This window comes from Oxyura jamaicensis, unplaced genomic scaffold (assembly GCF_011077185.1).
Source record: "Oxyura jamaicensis isolate SHBP4307 breed ruddy duck unplaced genomic scaffold, BPBGC_Ojam_1.0 oxyUn_random_OJ71596, whole genome shotgun sequence".
Classification (NCBI taxonomy): domain Eukaryota; kingdom Metazoa; phylum Chordata; class Aves; order Anseriformes; family Anatidae; genus Oxyura; species Oxyura jamaicensis.
In genome coordinates, this window is record NW_023310603.1 from 1 (window position 1) to 4,980 (window position 4,980).

A 4,980-nucleotide genomic window follows, 5' to 3' on the forward strand; every position below is an offset into this window, starting at 1 on the left:
GGGCGGGAGGGGGGGCGGCGGGGGGAGAGGTTAAAGAATAGAAAACTTTTTTTTTTTTTTTTTTTTTTTAACGCAATTAATAACGGGGGCAGCCCCCGGCCCCCCTCCGCCCCGCTGCCCGCGAGCAAGCCGAGGCTTTGGAGCCGCAGGTAGGAGCCCGTGGGGAGGGCTGGGGCCAAGGCACGGCTCCTGGGAGTGTGTAATTACAAGCCCTCCTTGCCACCTGCCTATTGGGGCACCAGTGACCCGTCAAAAAGTGTAGCATGGGAATTCGGATATCGCACAATGCCAACGGGGGAAAGCGCTCGACTTCCCTCCCCGGCCCTCGGCATCCTCGGGGAGACGGTCCCCACGCACACACACACACACACGCACAAAGGAGGAGGAGGAGGAGGAGGAGGGGCAGGCTGGGGGTGGGGGGAAGCCCCTGGGACTGCACAGGCAGCGGAGCATCCCCGTGCCGAGCCCGTCACCAGCCGGCCCCAGCGCCCGCCCCCGGCCCGCCGTGGGAACCCCGAAGGCGGCCGGGTTTGGCAGTCCTTCCCCGCGAGGGTTTTAAGCCTGGGAACCGCTTAAAAATAAAAATAAAATAAAATAAAATTGATTGCGTTATATACGCCCGTGTATACGCGCCTATAGCCACCACAGATGCTCCGTGTAGTATTTACGCAGCCACATCCATAAAAACCGAGCGGCCGGAGCAACAAACCCAGCTCACTGCGGCCGTCGGAGCGCCGGGAGGAAGGGGCAGGCGGCGGGGACACGGCGGCGGAGTCTCCCGGACCCATCCCAACCCATCCCATGCCATGCCATCCCATCCCATCCTATGCCATCCCATCCCATGCCATCCCACCCCATCTCATCCCGTCCCATCCCATGCCATCCCATCCGTCCCGCAGCACCGAGGCTTTTAGGAGAAAACTTTCGGGCAGAGCAAAACATGAACTAAAAGAGCCGGGAATGTTAACGTGACACGGGGCGATGAGATGAGTTTAAAAGCGCCCCGCTCCCCGCGTACGGCTCCGTCCCCGAAGCCCAGCGCTAAGGCTGGGATTTCTGTTCGGCTGGGAACGCGTTTTGAACGTCCCCCCGACGGGGGGTCCCCGGGGGCTCTTTTTGTGTGTGTGTGCGTGTGTGTCATAATTGCTTAAAGGATATATGGCAGCCCCGATTACTGTAATTACCATCAGAGGCTGTTGAAAGAAGTTAGGCTGGGCTCGGGGGGCGGCGGGACGGGGTCTCGCTGCCCACCCAGGCTGACACGGGCGGAGAGGCCGGGCCGGGCCCCCCCAGAGCCCGGGGCAGCGCCTGTCGTGTCCCCTTCCCCCCGAGGCCTGGTGGGGCTGGGGGACAGGGGTGACACAGGAGGGGCTTGGGGTCGGATCCAGCAGCAGCAGGACGGTGGCAGGAGGACCCGCGGCCTCTGGGGCTCCCTTCGCAAAATGTCCGCGGCGGAGGCTGCGCCCTCCTTCGGGGCACAGGCCCCCGGCCTCCCCCTGCCCCTTCCCCAGCGCCCACCCGAGGACTCGCCGGGTCCGATCCCCCCCCAGCGGCCTCTGCAGCCCGCGGGGAGCCCCCCAGGACCTCCCAGGACCCTCCCTTGGCCCCACGGGGAGGCAGAGGAGGCGAAGGCCGAGCCGGGTCAGCCTGACGGAGGGACAAGAAGGAGGCCTTGGGGTACCTCCGCCGGTCCCCTCCCGGCTCAGCCTGGATTATTATTTATTATTATTTTTTTCCGCCTCTCTGCAACACCGGGAGCCTGCCCGAGAGGAAACAAACGTCCGATCCATCACTTGTCAGACATTAAATTGGATTGGGTGTTTTTGCCCCCCTTTGTCACTGACCCCATCCACACTACCCGCTCCCGAAGTCCCGGCGGGATTACAGCGGCCGAGCCGCGCTGCAAGGACGGCTGGTCATGCTTTAAATTCCCCAGTTATGAGGCGCATGGATTTAGGATTAAGGGAAATGTGACTTTTAAGTTCTTTGCTGCTTTCCTCGTCGCAGGGTTGTTCGGTGCCGCTGGAAACGGCGTGCGGAAAGCGCCGCGGCGAAATCCTCCCCCGGCGGCGTGGAGCGAGCGGAGTTTGCAACTCTCTACAGAAATGCTCACCCCCCAGGAGCCCCCACAGAATCCGCGGGACGGCCGGCTCGGGTCAGCTCCGTGCTGCCCCCAAAACCCCAAATCTCCCCCCAAGAGCCCCAGGAGCGAGCAGCCCGCACCCCGCCGCCGCAGCCCCCTCCAGCCCCCGGGGCCGCCGCTGCCGGGGGTCGGCTCCGCACCCCGCTTCGGGGAGGGGGTGTGGGGGGGGCGCTCGGGGAGCCTTGGGGGGGGGCTTTGGGAGGGCAGCCCCCGGCCCAGACCCCTTCGGGGGAGCCGGGATCTTACATATTCGTTGCCGCTCCGGAGGGAAATACACGATTTTTCTTTTTCTTTTTTTTTTTTTTTTTTTTTTTTTCCCATTCCTATTTCGAGGGGTGCGGATCCAAATCACAGCCTGCCCCCCCCCCCCCCCCCCCCCCCAAATCCCTCCCCTGCGTTTCCCCTTTCCCCCCGACCCGGGTCAGGCTGCAAAGCCGTGCCCAGGGATGCTGCTCGGAGCCTCGGGCGCGTTATTACCCACTTGTTGATCCCGCCGGCTTGCTCATGCTCGAAGCCCCCCGGGAGCCGCGAAGTCGGGGCGAAGTGTCGGGGCCCCCCCTCGGGCGGGCAGGTGCCTCCCCTCGGGCTCCTCACTGCTGCGGGGGCCGGCACATCCTCGCCGCCGCCCGCCAGGCGATGTGCTCCTCCCGAGGAGCGAAAAAGAAGGGGGAAAAAATAAAAATATATATATATATATATAAAAAAAAGAAAAGAAACGAAATTGACCCAAAGTTGGAGCCCCCCCCGCCAACAGATGCTCGCGGGACCCCGGCAGGGTGCGGGGGGTGCGAGTGGGCTCTCCACCGCGCTCCTGGGAGGCAGAGCAGCGAGGACAACAATGAGGAGGAGGAGGAGGAGAAGGTAGGACGGGGAGCGGGGAGCCGCCGAGCGCCTCGGAGCAGCGAGCCGGGGAGATCAGAGCCGGGCGAAATAAGGCGAGGGGGGAAAAGGCGTCAGAGGAGGCTGTCTCTGCCTTCCCGAAAGTGAGCGGTCTGCAAAGGGAAAAGGTTTCCAGAAGTTCATCGCGCCCCGGCTGACTTTGAGCTTTCGGAGCTCCGGGCTTCGGCCCCTCTAATAGCGGCGGAGGGGCTGTGACAGGCGGCGGGGAGGGGACGGCAGGGGAGGGCAGGGGACGCCCCTCGCCCACCGAGCTTCCCTCTCGCTTTCCCCCCAAAATCCTGGCGGCGCCTGACGTCACCGAGCGGCGGCGCGGGGAGGGGGGCAGGGAGGGGGTTAAATGCTAATGATGGTAATGAACCTCCGAGCGGCTCCCCCCTCAAAAAATTAAAAAAATAAAAATAATAAAAATAAATAAATAAAACCACCCGGCGGCTGCCGAGGCCATTCCGCCTCCTCGCTCTCCCTGGGCCCCCGCTGCCAAAAAAAAGCGACCCCCACCTAAAAAAAAAAAAAAAAAAAAAGCATAAATGAAGGGAAAGGGAAAAAAAAATAGACAAAAGAAAAAGAGCAAGGAGGGATAAAGATCCCGTTTCTTCTACGTTTCCCCGCGGCGAGGTGCCTGCGGCTCGCCCTTGTCCTCGCCGCGGGGCTCCGCGGGAGCATCCCGCAGGCTGCGCCCCGCTTGTTGCGGCGGGGAGCAAGGCGGGAGGGCTGTTTTCTCCCCCCCCCAGGGAACAGCTTTGCCCTGCCCCAGGTTGGGAAATCCCTGCACGTCCCGAAGTGCCCGGAGCTGAAGTAGCGGCTGCTGCCTTCGCGGAGCCGGGCGGGAGGAAGAGGAGGCCCGGCCCCGCAGCGCTGGGGTGCCCGAGCCTTCCTCTCCCGAGCCCTTTTGCTCGGATTTTTCACCCTCGTCTTCCTCCTTGCTGCATCCCACCCGCGGCTGCGGCGTGCCCGAGGGAAGGAGGCCGGGAACCGGCCCAGGGAGCACTGTCCTGGCGTCCCAGGGAGTTGCTCCAGGAGGCCCCAGAAAGCAAGGAGACGGGAGGGAAGGGAGATGCAGGCGGATTTTCACTCCTCCAGGAGGCAGGGAAAGGGTCACCTTCTTGGGCGACGGCCAGAACACCAGGGGAGGAGAGGACGGGGCCACATTAGCAGAGCCCGGAGGCCAAAGCCGGGTTAATTGGCAGCAGGGCCCAAACCTGGCCCTGGGCTCCCCCTGCACGAGCTGCTCCAAAGGTGAAAAAGAAGAGGTCAAACTATCTGCCTCTCAGCCCAGAGCTCCTCTAAGCTGCCCAGCCCCAGCTCTTCACGGTCAAAGCTGTTTCCATGGGCATTCGTTGGAGGTGTAGCCCAACTGCAGTGAGGCAGGGAATTATATTTAGCATTCAGTAATTACCATTTTTGCCATTATTACCACTTAGCATTTACCGTCGCGTTTAGCTTTTTGTTTAGTAGGCAGTCCCACATATACAGAAGATGCTAATACAGTAATGGAAGTTACTGCCTCCTCGTAATGCCTCGGAAGTACAAATGGTTATCAGCCCTCTGCAGAGGTGGCACGCGCTCCCTTTTCACTGAACTTCCTTCAGGGTGCTGGGCTGTGGCTACCTGTATGTGGTGGTGACACTTCTCGCTGCCGTGCCACAGCCTCAGACATCTTTCCTTCTCTTGGCATCTTAGCAGAAAGAAGATTCTGATGTTTGACCCATCCTTAAGTGCATGCTTCTGCCTTCCCCTTGCTCATGTTCTCTGTTCTTCAGATGTGGAGCCAAAAAAAACCTCAGTGAATAAAGGAAAGGGAAAGGGAAAGGGAAAGGGAAAGGGAAAGGGAAAGGGAAAGGGATGGGGAAAGCGATGGGGAAAGGGAAATGGAAGGCAAGGCAAGGGAGAAAGAGAAGAGAAGAGAAGAGAAGAGAAGAGAAGAGAAGAGAAGAGAA

At 61.0% G+C, this 4,980-nt stretch overlaps 1 long non-coding RNA gene across 1 annotated transcript; it reads right to left on the reverse strand.

Moving 5' to 3' along the window:
• Positions 1-46: 46 nt before the first annotated feature.
• On the reverse strand, positions 47-3,965 carry LOC118159679. Its single transcript, XR_004747200.1, has 2 exons — positions 2,981-3,965; positions 47-407 (listed from the first exon to the last, which is right to left on the reverse strand). It is a non-coding gene; the product is annotated as an uncharacterized LOC118159679 (long non-coding RNA).
• Between the last annotated feature and the right edge of the window lie 1,015 nt (positions 3,966-4,980).